General features: G+C 35.0%; 1 protein-coding gene across 3 annotated transcripts in view; it reads left to right on the top strand.

Annotated features, from left to right (window-relative positions):
* The window catches only part of LOC148949388 (protein Tob1-like), a 183392-nt gene that overhangs the window by 57165 nt on the left and 105550 nt on the right, over nucleotides 1–20677 (top strand). The window contains exon 3 of one of the 3 annotated variants that reach the window (XM_089093412.1): nucleotides 6116–6170. The exons of 1 other annotated variant lie outside the window; for it this stretch is intronic. The gene's annotated coding sequence lies outside the window, so the exon portion shown is untranslated. Of the gene's footprint in view, nucleotides 1–6115; nucleotides 6171–20677 lie in introns of those variants that run through there. One more of the 3 variants, XM_089093411.1, reaches the window with a different exon arrangement.

The following is a 20677-nucleotide window of genomic DNA, read 5'->3' as shown; positions in this document are numbered from 1 at the left end:
TAAAAACCAGCACCGATGCTAGGGACCCAATTTGAGGGTTTTAATGTTACTTTGAAATTAGCCATTGATTTAATTTTCTTAATCAATTTCTGAGTTGATGAAAAATTACAGTTTTTAGTAATTAAAAAAAAAAAAAAAAAAAAAAAAAAAAAAAAAAAAAAAAAATGAATTGGTCGCTTTAACTAAGTTTGAATCAGTCAAACTTTGGTTTCAGGTAGACATAGTTTGGGTCCTAGTTAAACCTCTAAAAAAACTTGATGGTAGCGATGCTAGCGACCAAATTTGAGGGTTTATTTGTTACTTCAAAATTAGCCTTTTGATATAATTTTATTTGTTAATATCTAAGAGGGTGGAAAATCACGGTTTTCTTGAAAATATTTGAATTGGTCACTTTTAACTAAGAAGCAGTTTAAATCAGCAAAACTTTTATTTCAACTAGACAGGGTTTCGGGTCCTAGTTAAACTCTATTGGGAACCTGTTTGAGCTGATTCGAAAAACGTACACTGGTTGAACCTTAGAGTAGAGTAGGAACTACCATTTCTATGGCCCCTCCGTACAAACAGGTTGTTCTTGAGGTATTATGGCTACACTATTTGATAGTCCAAATACACATAGGCCAAGCGCTGTTCGGTTTACATCGCTATCTCACCATAAGTAGTGTCTATGCCCACTGGGGCTTATAGTGCCAAAACTTTTAGATGGATTTTAGGCATAGACTTACCCTCCCCCCCTAGAACGCCCCTCAAACTTTGATCTTAATCCTCTAACCCGTTCCCAGGATATATACGCGAATATACGCTATTCTATTGCCTGGTATAACATAGTGTTTTTCAGGGGTGTCAATTACCAAAATGTAGGGGGTGGGAATTTGTTTTCAGAATCTAAGGGGGACATTTTTTCGATTTTACAATTAAAATGCAAAAACAGGTTTTTACCAAATCTAGTGGGGCAATTGACCCCCCCCCCCCTTCGGCCCCCTTCCCAATTGAAGTTTCTGGTGTCTTGATTTATTTCGCTACTTAATCTTGAATAGTCTTTTGCGTCCCCATAACGCCCTATAGTTCAAAAAAGTATGACGGGTCGGCTATAAATCATTTTTAACTCCCTCCCCTCAACTACGTGCGGTTTCTACTCATTCTCCATACTGTTCCCGAAATATTGCACATGTGCTATTTAGTAGCATTGCATTTACATGTTATTCGTAGCGTGGTGCGCATTTGCGAAAAATGCATCAGCCGTTCCTGATATATTGCAGATGGTAAAAAAGTTAAAGAATTATCATTGGACTTTACAGTCCCTACCGGCGGTGCTGATCTCCGTTTCTTGGCCCTTCAGCCAGGAAGTGCAATTGGGGGTTAGGGGCCAACCATCCCGTTCTTTTGTACACCCTTCCTGTTTACCTTCCCCAGATTTCTCCAGGTACCCAATTAGAGCTGATTTGACTCTGGCTGAGCTTACACAGTCAAGCCCGTCTCAGATCAAATAATTGGGTTCACTAGGATTCGAACCCTCGTCCTCTCGGACAAAGGATCCTTAATCCAGCGCACCAATCCACTCGGCTAGGACGACAAAACAGTTGTCTTGAAATTTTGTTTTGATAGTATAAGGGGTTGCGGGGGAACCTGGAGGGGGGGGGGGAGGGGCCTTGTTGCCCTAAATCTCTTTTCGCTTTAAAATGGGCAATAGAACTATTAATTCCCGATTGAATGAGCTTTTTATGACCACGCCTTCCGTATCAAGTTCTTAGAGGCAGGGACGTATGCAGGTGAGGACCCCTCTCTGAGATAGTAAATTCTAATGACTACTTGGGCAAATTTTATTCAAACTATCAATGCGTGCTTTGTTGGAGGAGGAAGAATAATAAATGGGAGGTACATATAGGCTACATACCACTTTACTATTACAACGTTAGTGTGGTACCTCTGAAATTTAACTACAGAGTGAAGCAATAGTTTTAAGTGAGGCATTTCAGAATTTATGTGCCCATGTGGCTGCTGGAATCAAGTTTTCCTAGGAGGTATAACTTTTGGACTGTTCAACCATTCTGATTAAAATTACTATTTTTAGATTTCGATCCGATGCCATTTTGGCCTCTTTGAGTGTCCAGGCAAAAAGGGTGCTAGGTTATCCTCTTGTTGGTTTTGGCCCATGAGAATGGCACCAGAACTATTAATTTACGATTGATTGTGTCGTCTTTCAAATTTCTAGGACCGTTTATTCTAGATGGTCGTGTCTCCACCTTCTACCCCCCCCCCAAAAAAAAAATACATATAAGACACCTGACTCTTTACTGAATCATGGCTATTTCGGTTGCTAAGACTTCTTGAAATATTCGTTAACATTTAGCAAGTCAACAAACTGCACAGTCAAATGTCAATCAGCAATCAGCAAAACATTTCTGGTGATTTGCTATTACCCTTTTTTCGATTTCACTGTTTAATCGATTTCAGTGATGTATAATTATTTGGATAGTCATTAAAGCTGCAAAATGTATTGGCATTTCTCCAATGCGTTAGTTGCTTTGAAAGCCGGTAAAATTCACTGATGTCATTTTCTTTGCTTGTATCTTTGAAGCTATAAATTTCAGGTGTTTACTAAGGAAGTAAAATTGGCTAAATGCCCCAAGGTTTGTCATTCTTTTGAATATTTGGACTCTGAAAATCTCCTAGTTTGTTTTTCTATTCTGTTCTTCGCATCTGGCCTGAGTAGAGAATTCTTTGCAACCTAAGAATCTCGCTGGGAATAGACTCATTGCTTGGCAAAGAATACTCACTCTCTCAAGCCATTCTTGTTCGGTTAGGCTTCATTGGACCTTGGTGGTACACAAATACCTGCATTCTCCTTGTGGAACTATTTACTTGGTACTTAGATACTTCATAATATTGCAGCGCCCAAATTCTCAGCAGGGCCGTAGACTGTTTTATTTTTTTAACCTCAAGCTTGTGTAATCTATCTTAAAATGACAGTACGTCATTTTCTTACGAACCAGGTTTGTGAGAATACTATTACTAACACCAACTGCCCTTTTTTGCATGAAGCGTCAGTTTAAATCCATAGATCTTTCACGTAGCATCATTTAGTGTGCCATCTTTAATGAAAGCAAAATTCGTTTATTACTGCACATTTTCGAGTCTATTCAAGTCCAGGCGTAAAGCTTTCTCTTTTTTTTTTTTTTTTTTTTTTTTTTTTTTTTTTTTTTTTTTTTTTTACAGAAAACTGGGGCTCTGCGTGTGATCTTTTACTCTGCCTAGTATGCTGAAACTGGAATTTAAGGATCATTTAGGGACCATTCTTGCTTTTTATTGATATTGCGCCTTTAGACGCTACAGCAGCAGAGATAAGAGTAGTAGCATAGTATAAACACATTTTTTTCATATTTTAACTGTAACAAATTTAACCTAATGACATAGCCTACTAACGTTTGAAACCTGAACTCGAATTAAACATTTCTATCAATGGTTTAGATTTGATATACATACGAATACGGGCTGTTGGGTTGATTGGGATTCTGATCCTTTTGTCTACCATTTTCGTTCCGTCACTCTTTCAGTATGCAAGAGCGTAATTAAAACGTATTCTAAGGAACTTCCAGTTGTTTCCACTGAAACCAAAGTCTCGATTTAGAAAAAAAAAAAAAAGATAACTGATTATTGTTCCTGAAAAGAACACGAACAAACGAACTAAAAAACTATGAAGAGTATAGGAGAATCCGAGAAACTTCGAAACATCATGGAATTACAGAAATATTCCTCCCCTTTCCTCCCCCTTAAAGCTATGCAAAACTTCCCAATGTTGTAACTACAGCTTAATACTCTTAGCTTCAGTAGTAGCAATGGTTGTAGTAGCAGTATTCATGTAGCATCTTTGTTTTTGTTTTTTTCAAGATGCCCCTTAACACACGCTGAAAGTTTCAACTTAATACCATAAACATTTTCTGAGGCATTGCTGATGCGTCCTTGATAACCTAAATGCGCATAATGTGTTTTGATTTAGTTCAATGCTCTTTCGACATTCCCCAAAACTTCCGTCTTAATACCCTTAACTTTAGTAGCCGTAGTAGTAATATTGTTAGTAATAGTAGTCTCAGTAGTAGTAGTAGTAGTAGTTGTAGAATTACTATTAGTAGCCTGAGCTCTAGTAGCAGCTATAATAGTAGTTGCAATAGTAGCAGTAGCTGCATTAGTAGTAGAAGAAGTTGAAGTAGTAGTAGTAGATGCAAACATTACCTTTTGGTTAGTTCAACATCCTCCACACCAAGCCCTATAGGTTTCAACTTCACACACCAAGTCGTCCTTTAAGATAGTGCTGATACGCCCTTTTGACAACCTGCATCCAGACGGCGTGCTGTGTTTCACTTCAAATTCCCCCCTCAATATTCCCTGAAAATTTCACCTGGATACCCTTAGCTAAAGTTGGAATAGTAGTCACAGTAGTAGGAGTGCTAGCAAGGGGTTTCGTTTGGGGGGGGGGGGTAAAGGGGGCAGTTGCCCCTAATAATAAGGAAAAAAATATTATATATCCCATGCCCCTTGACTATCCGGATATGGACCCCTTTTGCCTCCCCAATAAAAATGCTGTAGATTCGCCCTCGAGTGCTAGTAGTACTAGCTGTTCGACTAATGATAGCATTAACAGTAATGTTGAACATCCCCCTCATCAAGCCGTGGGAGTTCAAATTTAATGCAACTAGCTGTTGCTTTGATATTACTAATATGCCCTTTTGATAACCTGTATGTTCATAGTGTCTTTTAATTTGGTCAACTTCCCCCTCAATACTTCCTGAAATTTTCATCTTCATACTCTTAGCCCTAATAGTAGTTGCAATAGAAGTAGTAGTTGGAGTAGTATTAGTAGTAGCAGTGGTGATAGTATTAGTAGTAGTATGCATTTATTGCCTTTTGGTCAATTGATCTTCCCCTTTAAGCATTCCCTAAAGTTCCAACTTAATACCCTAATCCATTGCTAAGATACATGCTTGCGCATAGTATGCTTTGATTTAGTCCAAATTTTCCCTCAGTATTCTCTCAAATTTCATCTTCATACTCTTAGCATTTATAGTGCTAGTATCATAGTAGTGGTGGTAATACTAAGAGTAGTAGTAGCAGTAGTATTGATAGCAGTAGTAATATGCACATGTTTTATTTTTGTCAGTTGAATATTCCCCTCATGATGCCCTGGAAGTTTCAGATTGATACGCTAAGCCCTTCTAAAGATATTGCTGATACGCCCTTTTGACAATCTGTATGCACATAGTATGTTTTATTTTAGTTCAAACTTTCCCCTCGATATTTCCTCAAATTTTCACTTCAATATCCTCAACCTTGGTAGTAGTCGCTACAGAAGCAGTAGTTGTAGTGGCAGTATTGATAGTAGTAGTAGCAATAGTAGTATTAGCGTGCGAATATTGCCTATCTGTTCAATTCTTCATACTCTTCATCATTTCCTGAAAGTTTCAAATTAATACACTCAGTCCTGAGGTGCGCCCTTTTGACAACATGTATGTACATAATGTGTTTTGATTTAGATCAACCATCCCTTCAACATTCTCTGAAAGGTTCACTTGAACGTCCTTCGTCTTTGTGAACACTAATGACTAAACACGCCCACCAATCTAAATTACAAATACTATATATAGGCCATACAATGGGTGAACTGCATAACTTTAAGCCCTTGCCCGAGGGCTGCGGGGGGATGGCATTTCCAGAGACATAGTTACAGGACCTTTCAATTTTGCTGAACAAAATGGCTATCTCAACATTTTGATTGCATGTATCTGGGGAATCGATGGGCGTGGGAGGGGGCTGGTGGCCTTCCCATCAGTTTTAACTCTTAAAAGGGCACTAGAACTTTCAATTTCCAATTGAATGAGCTCCTTCCGAAGTTTCTACGAAAAATTCTTCTATACGAAGCGCCTTGGTAACAGAAAATAACAACAATAACACGTTGTGCCCATTTCGCTCTTTATTTAGGCAGCGCTATTCCGCTGCCTATAATTTTTAACAAAGACGAGAGGATGAATGATTGAATAAAATGATGATACAATTCACATACATTATTGCTGATTTTTAATTTAGCTAGCCTAGTTGTGATTTTGATTTTTTTTTCTAATTCTAGGAGGAAATAGTTGTGGGAAAGCTGAAAATTGCAGAGAAGATTGAAGACTTATTTGGTATGTGCTCAAAATCCTATTTACTATCAACATTGCGCAAATAAAGTCAATCTCGGTACAAGCCTATATAAGGGGTATGGTAGAGAGATACAAGAAGCAACTGTGCAAGCTTTGACAGCCTATGACCGGTGTGTTTGGTAAAAGACTTGAATTGGCAGGTTATAAAGCGAATAAATCAACTTTTTGTTCAAAAATTGTTTACTGATTTGGAAAGTCCAAGTATCTTTTTTCTGTCAATATACAAATAGGTGCAATTTTACTGGGACAATACAGAAACTTTTTCCACATTAAAATATTGATTCTAATTCCTCATCCGATTCTTCACGAGATTATCAGTAAATTTAAATCCCAGCATAATAGTGGACCAAGGATTTGATAACCCCGCTCTAATAACGTAAATTTTGGGTCGTTTTAAGTTTGATCACTGTTTTATTTTTAAAAAACAGGTTTATATTTAATTTACGTTCGTTTTTATGATTTCTTTATAAGAAACAAAAAAACAAATCGTTACCTTGTCTGAAAAAAATTATAATTTTGCAGTTTTTCCTGATATTTGGTCACAGTTTGAATTTCTCTTTTCTTTGGCTTTCGAACTTCTTAATTTGGACATTGCCATGGGGCATGGGATAAGGATGCCGGGCCGCCTTTTTTGAGCACTGCTCTTTTTTGGTCATCGTGTTCTGTTTTTCATATTATCTTTTCCTGTTCTGTTTTCATAAACAACAAATGAGTACAGCCATTTTTTGTTCTACTCTGTTTTTTAGGATTCCTGTTTTGTCTTTTTCTGCGCTTTTTCCGGCTTATTTCCAGCCTCATTCTTTTCTTCTTTTTAAATCCGATTTTGAGAAATTGTGAGGATGGGAATTAATAAGAACCCTGGTATGTATTTTAAAAATTACATTTTAGAAATTCAGGCATAGGCGCCGGAAGGGGGTGGGCATTCTCCCCTCAATCATCATCTAGATCTTGAGTCTTGACCCATCAAGACGTCTTGTTTTTAAATAAATGACGCGTGTGATTTTTAAGTGAAGACGCGAGATAAACCTTGTGAACTTTTCTCTTGCAAGTACCAGTGCTAATCCTGGCTTAGGCAACCAGGTTTTAGTTGAAGATATAGCTTCCAATTCAAGGTCTATGTTTCGTTTTTGTCCCTTAGTCTAGAATGTCTCATCCTTGTAACGAATGCTACAGAAAATGTGGAACTGGGTCATTCCAGTGTTCTAAGCACAATGCTTGGTTGCACCTAGCTTGTGCTGACATCACAAAAAGTGGTTGGCTTAAAAACCCCAATTGGTCATGCGTACAATGCCGGTCGTCAATGGCTGAAAATGACGAAATTAATATCATCCATAATCAACCTGAAGTGGTCCAACCAATCGAGGCAGTCAAATCCCACCTTATTTCTAATGAAGAAAACTCAACTTTTTCCAACGATAATCAACTTGATGCGGTCATTCCAATTGGTATTGTAAATCCCCCAACTGTACCTTGTGTTTCGAGTAATGACGGCAATAGTTCTCCTGGATCGATTGATTCTGCAAAAATAACCACCTACCATCAACCTCAAATTACCTCACATATCTCTTGTTCCTGTAAAGATGAATTGACACGCAATGCAAAAACGGCTAGTGTCTTTGAGCCCCATGTGCCATGCATGTTAAGATTGCCTAAAAAAAGACCCAGAAATCGTCAATCTCAAGAAACGGATTATTAATCTCGAATTTCTTTATGATAACTTATCTGATCTTTATTAGCGCCAGAAAATTGATCTTTTCACGGACAATTAAATCAAAATGTTAAAAGTCGGTTTTGAGCTAGTAATTGTTGATGCTATACATGCATTAAAATCTCCTACATCGCCCAGAGTTCTTCTTTTAGGTGATACTTCTGCTCCAAATAGCCTTTATCAAAATTGCGTAAAACTACTGGCAGACTTTTTGAACCTGAAAACGTCACCAAATGTAATCAAACAAGTGCTAGTGAACTTCCTTCGTCCTAAATTTTCTCAAGGGATTAAAAAGGTTACGCAAACTAATCCTACTGACCTTGTTTTAACTGAAGATAATTTATTCTTGAAATCCAGTGATAATGACCCATCTTTAAAAATTGACAATGAAGTCGAACTAGCAAGCGGAAATTCTCACCCAAATGCAATCAAATATTCAAAAAAATGAGCTTAGTGATTTTAAGTGTAATCAACCTAATGTGTGCTTTAGCTTTTTAGACAGTAGATGTAAATCTAGTAATTGTAAATATCTACACATTGTAAATTTGTAAATTATACACATTTGTAAATGTTTTTAGCCGTTGTACAAATAATCTGTGTAAATACCCTCACGTTGATATTTGTAGAAAAATCAAGTGGAACATCCATTGGCTGTTCAAAAGTTCATATTAAATTGCCCATTAAGGGTCGTAGTAGGTTTCGCAAAACTGGGCTGTCCAGAAGCCACTTTAATTCGGCTAATTTTAATAATAATTTTTTAGAACATCGCTCGCATACAATAAAGCCCTCGAGCCATCCTGTCCTTTCCAATCGAGTACCTATCCGAAGGATATCTCCGCCTTCTTCTTTCCATGCCCCTTCCTTCTTTTTCTTCTTTTTTCCAAGCCCACCTACCCTCCCAACCATCCTTCCGCCTCCTTTCTGGCTTTTTCCTACCCATCCATCCATCCCCGCCCCCTTGTGAACCCACTCAACGGGGACTCATGCCATATCCCTGCATAAATAACCTCATCTCTCTTTATTCCTCCAGTTCATCCCAAACCCAACCGCTTGAAGGTACGACGGTACCTTCACAGGTCGTTTTCAATTCCCCAAACTTCTGTTGAGCAACGCTGAGAGCCTTAACTTTGAAAAACTTAATGAATTAGACACCCTTCCTAAAAATATATAGAAGTAGTATTGTGGTAAAGCTTTCTCATTTAGTTAATTATTAATTTAGTAAAAATATATATGACGCAAATATGAAGTTTTGAAATACCACTTTTTATTAAGATAAGGAACATATCCTGCTAAGTTCTGTTTAACGGAAAATTGAGAAATTACCACTTCCTAGTGAATACGTGGGAAGGTGTGGTTGATAAAAATGTATAAAAGATACATTTTATCGGAAGGAAAGATTTGATACTAACTTTATGCCGGACTGACCTCTGGTCCGTTGTTTCAGAAATACTTTGGAACTTTGTCTTATCATTGTAAGTGTCTAAGCATTTATTTATATATTTTTGTTTTTGCTTTGAGACTTGTGGTCTACTTGGGACAGCCAGTGCCTGTAGAAAGAATACATCCGATTATATTATTTGTTAAATGAATAAAAGTATTATATTTTTGGACGATCTCTCTACGATCTACCTTTAACCCCTCGAATATCCCCAGTCAGTACGCTTCCTTAATTTAGTCTGAACCTAAGGCACGCTACCAGAGTTTAATTACCTTAGGGCCAGAATTTATCTCCCCTAAAAAAGGAGAATAAAGGCATCTACGACTACGCCCCCCAATTACCATAAAATAAACACATCAAAACAACTGGTGGTCAGTGGAAAAACTGGGTCGAGAAGGCTAAATAAAATAGTAGAGTGAAATAAAATGGCTTTACAAGAGGAGAAAATGAATTCACTATTAACAATATTTGAAATTGAAATAACTACACTAGAACACAACGGAAATTAAGATATTGGTAATTTTATTGAAAATTTAACAATTTTCGAAGACCAAACAGAATCCTTCAAGAATCAGTTTAAAGAGCAATGTATTGCAACCTGATTAAGGGGAAGCACCCTGAAAAATTTTGAGGCAATTAAGGAAAAAGAGCCCAAGAACATCAGTATTCTAATTGAATCTTTTAAAACAAGATTTATAGAGACAATCATCTCCGAGGGGCTAGGAGCAGAAGTAGTCACATTTGATACCTCAACTAGTTTCAGGAAATATGCAGAAGAAATTTGTAGATCCGTTTGTTTACAATTAGAGAAATGAAGAAATGAAAAAGCAATAAATAAAGAACAACTACACAACTTTACCCAAGAGCTACTAAAAAAACTATTAACACTAATATTTTCGCAGAAACCTGAAAATTCAGATCAGGCTATCATACTAGTTGAAACAGAGTTAAAAATTTACGAAGCCATTACAACGACTGATAAGATGTCAATAAATAACACGGGAGCCCAAGAACGTATAAAATATGAAAGTGGACAGAAAAGGGTGAGCTTTAAGGAGTCAAATCGTGAACCAAAAAGGCACGAGGAAAGCCAATCTTTCCCACAATGAACTGAACCCTCTCTGTTTGACGACCAATCCTATGGGCCTAGATACTTAATCACTTGAAATACCAAGTGTTAGGGATATCCATCTCCTCTTCCTGAGAAAAATTATAGAGCAAATAGGGGGATGTCAAGAATACAGAAAATTAGAGATAAACCCCATGAGAGTTGGAAAATTATCAGTCAGTATAGGAAAATATTTAATTTCTATAAGTATAGCAAACCAAACGATTTTGTAGTAGATTGCTGACATAGAATACGAAAAGAAGGCCTGACGTACAAGATAAGACACCAGTTTAAAACGCAGGGGGAGAAACATTTAGGAAGACAGGGAAAAAATAATACTTGAAAAAGACTAATAATATTCCTGAATTCAGGCCTCGGGGGCGGACGTTTAACGATACCCCGGATCAAAGTAACAATGCTGAATAAAACTAGGATATTCCAAGAAATTATTAGTCAAAACCTGGGCATATAAATGGAGAAACCAGCCTGTAAGGGTTTACAGAGCTATTTCCTTATAAAGACTCCTATATAGTTTAGAATGTTGTGATACAAATGCAAATAATAATAATCTACAGATTCTACATTATTTTGAAATAGAGTGTTTTCAAAATGTACCATGTGTACTAGATACAGGCACATCTAAATCATCAATTCGTGGAGCCTTATTTAATAGGTCTCCACCTAGTGTCAAAAATCGAGTAGGCCGATGCAAAAATACCATACAGTCAGTGAAAGGGTACAAGGAGACAATTTTGGGAGAATGACCACTAAAATTTAGTGCAGGGGATAGAGAAATAACAGTGACAGTAATAATATGCAAGCAGATACAATCTTCTTGTGTTCTAGGAGTAGATACCATCAGAAAATATGGAATTGTATGGGAAACCATATTCAATACAATCACAATAAACCAGGAAAATGAAGTTAATAGGTAAATTTGCGTAACGACAAATAGAAAAAGTGAGGGTTCAATTTTTAACCCAAAAATAAACAGAAAAATCCTAATAGAAAAGGGAACGACAGCTCAAGTTCTAGTTACATTAAATGAAAAAGAAGGAAAGGTTAAAACAATTAATGCCGTGATTAGAGGGTACACCGTAAAAGAATACCCAATGATTTTTGTCGAAAATCTAGTTATAAAAATTGAAAATGGTATAACATACTTGAAACTAACAAATATAAGTAATGATAAAATAAAACTTAACGAGGTAGAACTTGAATCAGTATAAAAGATTTCAAATCCAGAAATAAAATCTCTTAACAGTCCAGAATTAAGTGTAAATTTTCCTTCTAGCCAAGAATAATTATCCTCACTAAAACCACAACCGGACGAAGAATATGGAATGGTAGAAACAGATTTTCTCAAACAATTTGATATATAATATTTACATGAAAACGTTCAACATAGGCTAGAGAATAATCTCTGGAATTTCAAATATCGCTTGACGCAAATCAGAGGAAGGATCAAGTCACTCTGTCACGCACAAGATATCAACAGAGGGCCCCCCAATCAAAAAGTCACCATATAAAACACTTTATCATTTAAAGCCATGGCTAGATAACCAAATAAAAGAAATGGAGGATCAGGGTATAATTAAAGAAAGCAGTAGTGATTGGTGCTTTCCATTAGTAATAGTCAGAAAAAAGATAACACCTGGAGACTATGTATAGATTTTAGGTCACTAAACGCCGTCATGATTAAAGACGTTATGAAGTTACCAAGAATTGATTCGATTTAAGATTCGTTAGGGAGTTCAAAATATTGGAATAGTTTTGATTTAATAGCAGGATATTGGCAAATCGCGTTAGATGAAAAAACAAATCACAAAACTACAGTGATCTTAGAAGATGGGTGAACCTTCATTTTTGAACGGATGTCATTTGGCTTATCATTTCGTCCAAATTTTTCCAGTCAGGTGACGAATTTGTGGTTAAAAGACTAAGAAACAGGTAGGAAAAAAGATACTATGGCCAATTTTGGAGATGTTTTTCTGTTTAATGAGAACATGGAAGACTACTTAGGCGGACCTAGAAAAATACTGGAAAAGCTTGAAAAAGCAGGCTTAAAATTAAAAGCAGAAAATTGAAAGATAGTAGTACCAAAATTAATGATTCTTTGAAACCTGATAATCGAAGGTACTATTTCACCAAATCCAGAAAAATGTAAAGTAATACAAAATTTTCAACCTCCCAAAGATAAAAAAAGTTGCAGATCCGGTTGTGGTTTATTGAGCTATTTCGGAGAATACATCTAATATTATGCCACAATAATGAAACCTTTGGCAATCCTTCTGGAAGAAATCGGGTCCATTTAAAGGTCAAGAGGAGGCACCAAACGCGTAAAGTTACTTAAAAAGGCTCCTATTTTTGTCAACAGTACTAGAAATACCAAATTTTTGACAAGTCATCTCTTTACAAACAAATACTTTGGGGTAAACTGTCGGGATCTTATTATTAAACTTAAATTTTGTAGGAGTAGAATCAATAGTTCAATACGCCAGTAAGTCACTGACGGAAGCAGAAAAAAAACTTGACAGTTGAAAGGGAGTTTTTAGCAGTTGTAGTATTTACAGAATATTTCTGATAATTTTTACTTGGGAAAAAGTTTAGTTTACAAGTAGACCAAAAATCATTAGCTTGGATACATGCGATGCCAAATACTCTAACCCAGCTGACACGGTGCATACTACTTCTGTGAGCATATTCGTATACCCCAATGCATTAAATAGGACGTACGCATACTTTACCTGAGTATATGTCACAAAATCTAGAAAAGGAAGTATATGTTATAGCAACCATCCAGAAAGAACTGAAAGGGATAGAAGTAACCCTGTCTAGTGAAAATATTTCGAAACATCAAAATAATGGGGATTTTTGTTTAGAAATGAAATCCTTTTAATCAAAAGGAACAGAACTACTAGAGCCCTTTAAATATTTTTTAAAGGACTTAGATAATTTTGATCGGGACGAAATTGAAAATCTTCTAGTAATATACAATCGACAATCCCAAAAAAACAAGGAAATCACTTAAAAAGTTTTCCAGTAATTCCAAAATCTCTGAAAGGAGAAGTTTTACAGATGGCACATGCAACGATTGGCTGTCACACAAAAAAATCAAAAACTATGGGGAGACTGAAGAGAAATTTTTATTTTCGAAAAATGTACTCAAACGTGAAATCTTTTATACAAAGCTGCCAAGAGTGCGCCAAACAAAAGTTGCCACCACTGACCTCTAGGGCTGAATTAGGTCAATACCCCACCCCTTCAGGGGTAGGAGAAATAATGTCAATAGACATTTGGGGATCTGGGGAAGTTTACCAGTTTCGAGAAAAGGAAACAGGTGTGTACTAACCATTGTAGTTTATTTTAATTCATATTTATACACCTTTCAAACTAAAAACATAAATACAAAAACCATTCTAAAGGTTTTGTTTAACTCTTTTGTGCTTGAACTTAAGAATCTGACCAGAGTTTCACTTAGTGATAATGCGCATGGTCACAGAGAAACGAAGTTAAACAGAATTATGGAATATATTACGGTTAGACGGTGGTTTACCTCGTATTACATGGTAGCAGCTAAAAGAAAGGTTGAACGTAAGCATAGGGAATTCGCATACATGTAGGGAATATATACAAGAGAGGAAAATGAAAATTGGACTGAACTCTTAACATTTGTAGTTTTCGCAATAAATACGGCCTTTTCACGTACTTTAAAATAAACGCAATTTTTTTGCAATATATAAGAGATCCTAGAATTTTTTTAAATGAAATACAAAATGACAGACTATATTACAACCTATAACAATATAAGCAAAAGATGGTGATGCGAATGAAAAAACCTATAGATCCAGATTAAGACAATTTCAAGAACGCGAAAACAGGACAAAAAACAAATAAGACAGAACAAGCAAAAATTAAACTATTTATTGTTTAGGAGATTTTGTTTATGTGTACAAAACAAGCCTGGAAGGAACCAAAAAGTTAAAACCGAAATGGGAAGGACCCTACATCACTAAGAATGTTCTACAAAATAACTTGACGTATGTTCTAGAGCATCAGCAGAAGGACAAGGATGAAATAGTGCCCCATAATAGAACGAAAAAGAGACACTTTTCAAAACCTTGGAAAACAGAGCCTATACATTCAGAAACAGAAATAAAATACACGATCTCAGGTATATATATCAGAAGACGATATGAATCTTAAGGCCTTTTTAACAACCATAGAAGTTGGGAAAAGTGGAAGGAATATTTAGCCCAGCTTTGACTGCAAAACTTCAACAACAAACTAGAAAAAAAAAAAAAAGTTCGATATTCATCGGATACTAGTGACGGAAGCGATGGAGAACAGCCTCAAGCAAAACTTTCTGTTTTAAGAAACAGTAAACAAGAGATTAATTCAAAAAAGAAAGAAAAATTGGAAGAAGCCAAAGAATTATCTGATTTTCATACGCTAGACTGGCCTACAGTCTTAAAACCAAAACGGTCTTTGGAACAAGTGCCATCTACCAGAAGTAATCTAACAGAATGTGACATCTAAAATTCTTCTACAGAAAACCGATATAGCTAAACCTGGGCCATCGTCAAGAAAACCTTCTTTGAGAGAAAAATTATGGAAAACAGTAAAAAAACCAAAGGGGCAGCAACAAATTCCTTTGTTAGCAGCACAAGTCGCTAAAACACTTATAAAAACGGCCAAACATGAATAGAAACAAAGATTCAAGATATATGACGAGGCAACAAAACAGCACTCGGACTCAGAGCCTTGTAAGCCACACTATAGAGACCACGGAAAAACTTGCCAATATTATAAAGAAGAAAAGCAAAAATTTGGGGTCCAGAACTTGGACCAGGAAACGGAGAAAGGCAGAACAAGCACAGCCCCCAGCAGATTAATATTTGAATAAAACAATAATAACAAAAAAAAAGATATTAAATAAAAATCAAACGAGTATAAAAGCCACTAAAGAAATACCTATATTTTCTTTTTTAATCAGTACAAAGATAACAGCAAGCGTGCTGTCAAATATATGTCGCCAGTTAAAATTATGAACGTCACATTCAAATGTCAAACTATTAGCTCCGATCTGGTGACATCCGATGTTCTTGAAATAATTTTGTTTCCGATACAAGATAATACTTCGCAAGTGGTGAAATGTCAAGACTTTTCAAAACCAATTAGGCTTTGCATAAAAAATGAAAAAAAATAAAGGGTAATAAGTAAGGCCACTTTACTCTTAAAAGGGTGTATTGAACCTAATTAAATTATACATGTTTATAATCAACATTGAAAGGTATTTCTTTCTATATTTACATTGAAAAAATTTATTTATGGGGGGACAATTTAAAAAAAAAAAAAAAAGCGAAGGAGGGCAGTTTACATAAATGAGGTCATTGGACGCTAACAAATTTGGAGTGAGCTCAATCACTGATGACATCTAGTTGTTAAGTACATGCAATGCATCTACTGACCTTTGACTCTTTGAGGTTACATTTTCAGTCAAATTTGAAAAAAGTTTTGTTTTGGAGAAATTTAAAAATAATTATAATGGGAAAGGCAGCAAGAGTTTACATTAAGTCGTGACATGTACAAGCTAGCTGTAATCTTATTATAATTAGTTAGTCTAAGAGAATATTTTTTTTAATAGCTACAAATGGTAAAAAGAAAAAAAAGAAATTTTAAAAGGCGCTATAATGGTTTAAGCAAAACATAGAATAAGCTTAGAAAGCAAAAAGAGTGGTTAGCAAAGGAAACGAAAAGCGATAAAAAAATAAAATATAACCTAAAAAAAACTCACCAGGAGGTAAAAGCCAACGACACAATCCATTAAAAATAAGCCAAAAATAAACCTCATCGTCACAAGCAAACCACAGTTCATAGTTCAAGATAATAATTTTAACTCTAGCGATGTTTTGGATCTGAGAAAACGAACTGGCACAGGAGAATCCTAGTTTAAACAATTGGTTTTCACCTGTGCCAACCCAAACACCCAAATCCCAATCCGTAGAATTCTAACACAAACTAAACAGTATCCACTTTTTCTTTGAAAATAAAATATAGCTTTACACAACAAAAGAAAACTCGCATTAATGAACACTGGACAGAAATTCATTCTTGTAATTCTCCCATATTCAAGCTTATCAATGTACCACAGACAAGGAATATGTGTCTGCGATTAAAACCACACACTTCTGTGGGACTCAGGATATCGTAAAAACGTACATTTTTATGAATAAATGAGAACTAGCAAATGCGGGACAAACCTTATTTAAAAATGTTCTAAAAATCAGCTGGGAAAAAATACAGGTTGCAAAAATTAGACACCCAACCCCCTCTTAGAAATAAGGATATAATGAATGTGATCATAAAAGGGAAATCAGCATAAAAACTTGTTAAGGTTATTGAATATATGAATATAGGCTTTAAAAAAAAGACATATTTTACTGAAAAAGCGGGAAAAGACTAGAAAAAACCCTTAGTCTCCATTGAAATATCGAATCAAAAAAAGAGAAGGGTTCAAGTTGAAAATATAGCCAGAAGAAAAAAAAAGGAAAATAAACTGAAAGTAAGGCACATAATAACCTTAAGAACTTGAAGTTGAAACCTAAGACATACCACTAAAAGTGGAGAAGTTAAAGTGAAAATATTCAGTGTTACTTGTATATCAAAAACTGTATTATTGTGTGCCAAGAGAGCCTGGTATTTTTGACAGAAGGACCAACTTTTTTGAAAAAAAGAATAGCCTAAGAAAAAAAAATGGGTTACCACAAATTATACAATGAATTATTTTACTTGCAGTTTCATAATAGTCTTTTTAGATGCAGCTGATGACAAGGGAACTTAGAAATGTTATAGGAGCTACCAAAAGGCAGCCCTACTAAACAAATCTTCAGGTTACGGGCACAAGTCAATTAGTAATTCCAAAACAGGTAAATAGACGAATAGCTAAAATTTTTAGCTTATCCAATAAGATATTAAAGCTGAAAAAATAGATATTACTGACATAAACGTTATAAAACTGTCTAAAATATCTAGATATTTGAAAGGAATTAAAAAGCTTAAAAGTCTGAATAGACAAACAGGCTTATACAATAATGACAATTAATAACACAAGTGGGTTCAAGATAGAACAAAGTTTTAAGACGGAAATGTATTTAGTCGTATATGAGAAAAGTTATATAGTTGTAACAAATGTAATTGAGAAAATATCTACTGTTATAAATACTAGTCTACACCGTGTTTTGTTTTAAAAATGCTTTAAGTTTTAACCAATAGTATAATAAAATATCTAGTTTTGTGACTTAAATACTTGTGTAAGTTATTACACAATGCTTATTCATATATACGCTGTTTTAATTTACTTTAAATTTTAACTAGTGATGTAATGTTATATGTAAATGTTTGACCTCGAGCCAAAGTTTTAATAATTTTTTTTTATTGTAAAATCATCTGTTTATTGTTATGTTTGAAAGAATAATCCTGCAAGGAACATAAAGTTTCAATGTAAGTGTGTTTCGCTTATTTTTGAAGTGAATAAAAAAGTGGAGAAAGTAATTTAAGGAATTAACTTTCGAATACATTGATATGTACGAAAATTGAGGGTTTCATTCTAATATGTATGTAAAAATATATGCTTTATATGTATGCTAATGTGGATATTTATTTTATACGCAGTATTAGCTATTATTTTGGGAAATAAAATTTTTCTTAATATCTTTTTGGATCCATTTTTCCTTCAGGCATATTTTGACACATATTTGGGAAGTAACAAATTTTGAAGACACTTCAAATACATCCTGATACTATCATCTCATGCTTGATCAACTGATATGTTGGAAACTATAGCAGTAATACAGACTTTACAACAAGTTCGTCAGAAAGTGAGATAAAATCACAGCTTAATTTAGGCCTAGAGAATGTGCTCCATAGCCCAAATGGCTTATGTTATTGAAAAATATGATAATGCTTTGTGAAAATTTAAAAACCAAAATGTCATGTGTAATTTACCAAGGCATTTCTAAAACGGAAAATAAACGGTATATCAACCACATCACACAGATAAATTAAATTATTAATGGGAATTAAATTTAAACTCAAAAAATTTATAAAACTTTTCTAACATAAATCTAATTTAAGCAAAACCACTAATATTATTTATAAGCCGCTTGGATTCAAGTAAAACAGAAGATGCATATGAAGAGGGTAAAAGAGTAATTGTCAGTCCTAGAGACAGAGAAAAAGAGAAACAAGGATGAATTTCAAATTGAAATCCTTCCACAAAAAAAGAGAGAAAAAAAAAAGGAACATGGCCAATATTGGACCAGAAACATAACCCTAAGGAAACCCATTGAGGGTAGATGCACATAATGACCCAAAGATGGCAGCATAATAACTGTAAACAAAATTAAGTTGTTTTAAAAGTAAAATATTAAGAATCGGGACAATTCTTTGTTAAATGGCTAGTATAGTGGTAAAGCTTTCTCATTTAGTTATTAATTGATTGAGTGAAAATATATGTGACGCAAAAATGAAGTTTTGAAATACCACTTTTTATTAAGATAAGGAACATATCCTGCTAAGTTCTGTTTTACGGAAAACTGAGAAATTACCGCTTCCTAGCGATTACGTGGGAAGGTGTGGTTGATAAAAATGTATAAAAGATACATTTTATCGGAAGGGAAAATCTTATACTAACTTTATGCCGGACTGACCTCTGGTCCGTTGTTTTAGAAATACTTTGGAACTTTTTCTTATCATTGTAAGTGTCTAAGTATCTATTTATATATTATTGTAGTTTCTGAGACTTGTGGTCTATTTGGGACAGTCAGTCCCAGTAGGCAGAATTTATTCGATTATGTATTACAGGTTAAATGAATAAAAGTATTGTATTTTAGACTACCTCTCTACGATCTATTTTTAGCCTCTCGAACATACCCAGTCGGTACGCCTCATTAGTTCGGTCGTAGCCTAAGGCACGCTACCAAAGTTTAATTACCTTAGGGCCAGAGTTTATCTCCCCTATAAAGGGAGAATAAAGGCATCTATGATTACACCCCCCAAATACCATAAAATAAACACTTCACAACAGTATGCCTCGTCTGGATTTACGTACCGCACTAGGAATTCCCATACTATTTGCTTGCGCCTCTGCACCTTTTCAAAGAGAGTCAGAACTCCCTCACAGTTTTTTTTTTTTTTTTTTTTTTTTAAGTTGGCAGGGTAGAATGTGGTCAAACATGTTTTGAGAGTACCCACGTGTGTGTCATTACACTTACACGTGAACATTCTAAAAAGCTGGCAAAGATTGCATTATTGTTGTCAATTGCATATGGAATTATACACATTGCAAAAAAAAGCTGGCAAGGTATAATGTGGTCAAACATGTTTTGAGAGTATGATCATAATTATATAACTCAACCGAACCGGCTTTTGAGACAACACTCGATTTGTAGGAGCCAATCATAGACATTGATGCTTGCTCAATATACGGTAACTCGAGTGGTGATTGGTTAAAAATAAAGGACTAGTTTTTTCTTCATCCTTGAGATTTTTGTATAAAACGTTCATACATTACGATTTAATTTTCATTATGTTTTGATATATCCTAGATAATACATCGATTATTATTAACTTTGAAACAATTGATACGTCAATTTTCAATGTGAGTACAGCTTACTGAATTTCTTAATTTATTTCCAAATAAAAAAAAATGACTTTACCAGTAAATTCAAATTTCAGGGGCATAGGCCCTCCTCCCCTCCAACAATACAAACCCTAAAATATGATTTTTTATTTCTGTTTTAAGTTGGCAAGGTATAATGTGGTCAAACATGTTTTGAGAGTACCCACGTGTGTGTCATTACACTTACACGTGAACATTCTAAAAAGCTGGCAAAGATTGCATTATTGTTGTCAATTGCACATTGGAATCTGGCTTCAAAAGGGACTCTGTAATTATAAACATGTGGTTTTAGACCGGAAAAAAGATTTTTTGATAATTGAGATTTGATCCTATTAAGGATTGACTTGAAATAAAATTTTTTAACAAGAAATGGCTGAAAAGTGTTTTTGGGGAGATGGGTTGATTGTGTACTGTATAATACACAAGTGATGTTTGGAGAGTGTTGTCAATTTAAAATAGTTTAACGTTATACTATACGAAGAAGCTGATACTAAGAGGGGTGTAGATGACAAGAAAAGAATTTTAATAACGAATAGCTTTACTTCTTTGAAGT

The sequence above is a fragment of the Artemia sp. Qi Xiang Cuo genome, chromosome 8, assembly GCF_049724085.1.
Source record: "Artemia sp. Qi Xiang Cuo chromosome 8, ASM4972408v1, whole genome shotgun sequence".
Lineage (NCBI taxonomy): Eukaryota > Metazoa > Arthropoda > Branchiopoda > Anostraca > Artemiidae > Artemia > Artemia sp. Qi Xiang Cuo.
This window is presented reverse-complemented; position numbering and strand designations above follow the sequence as displayed.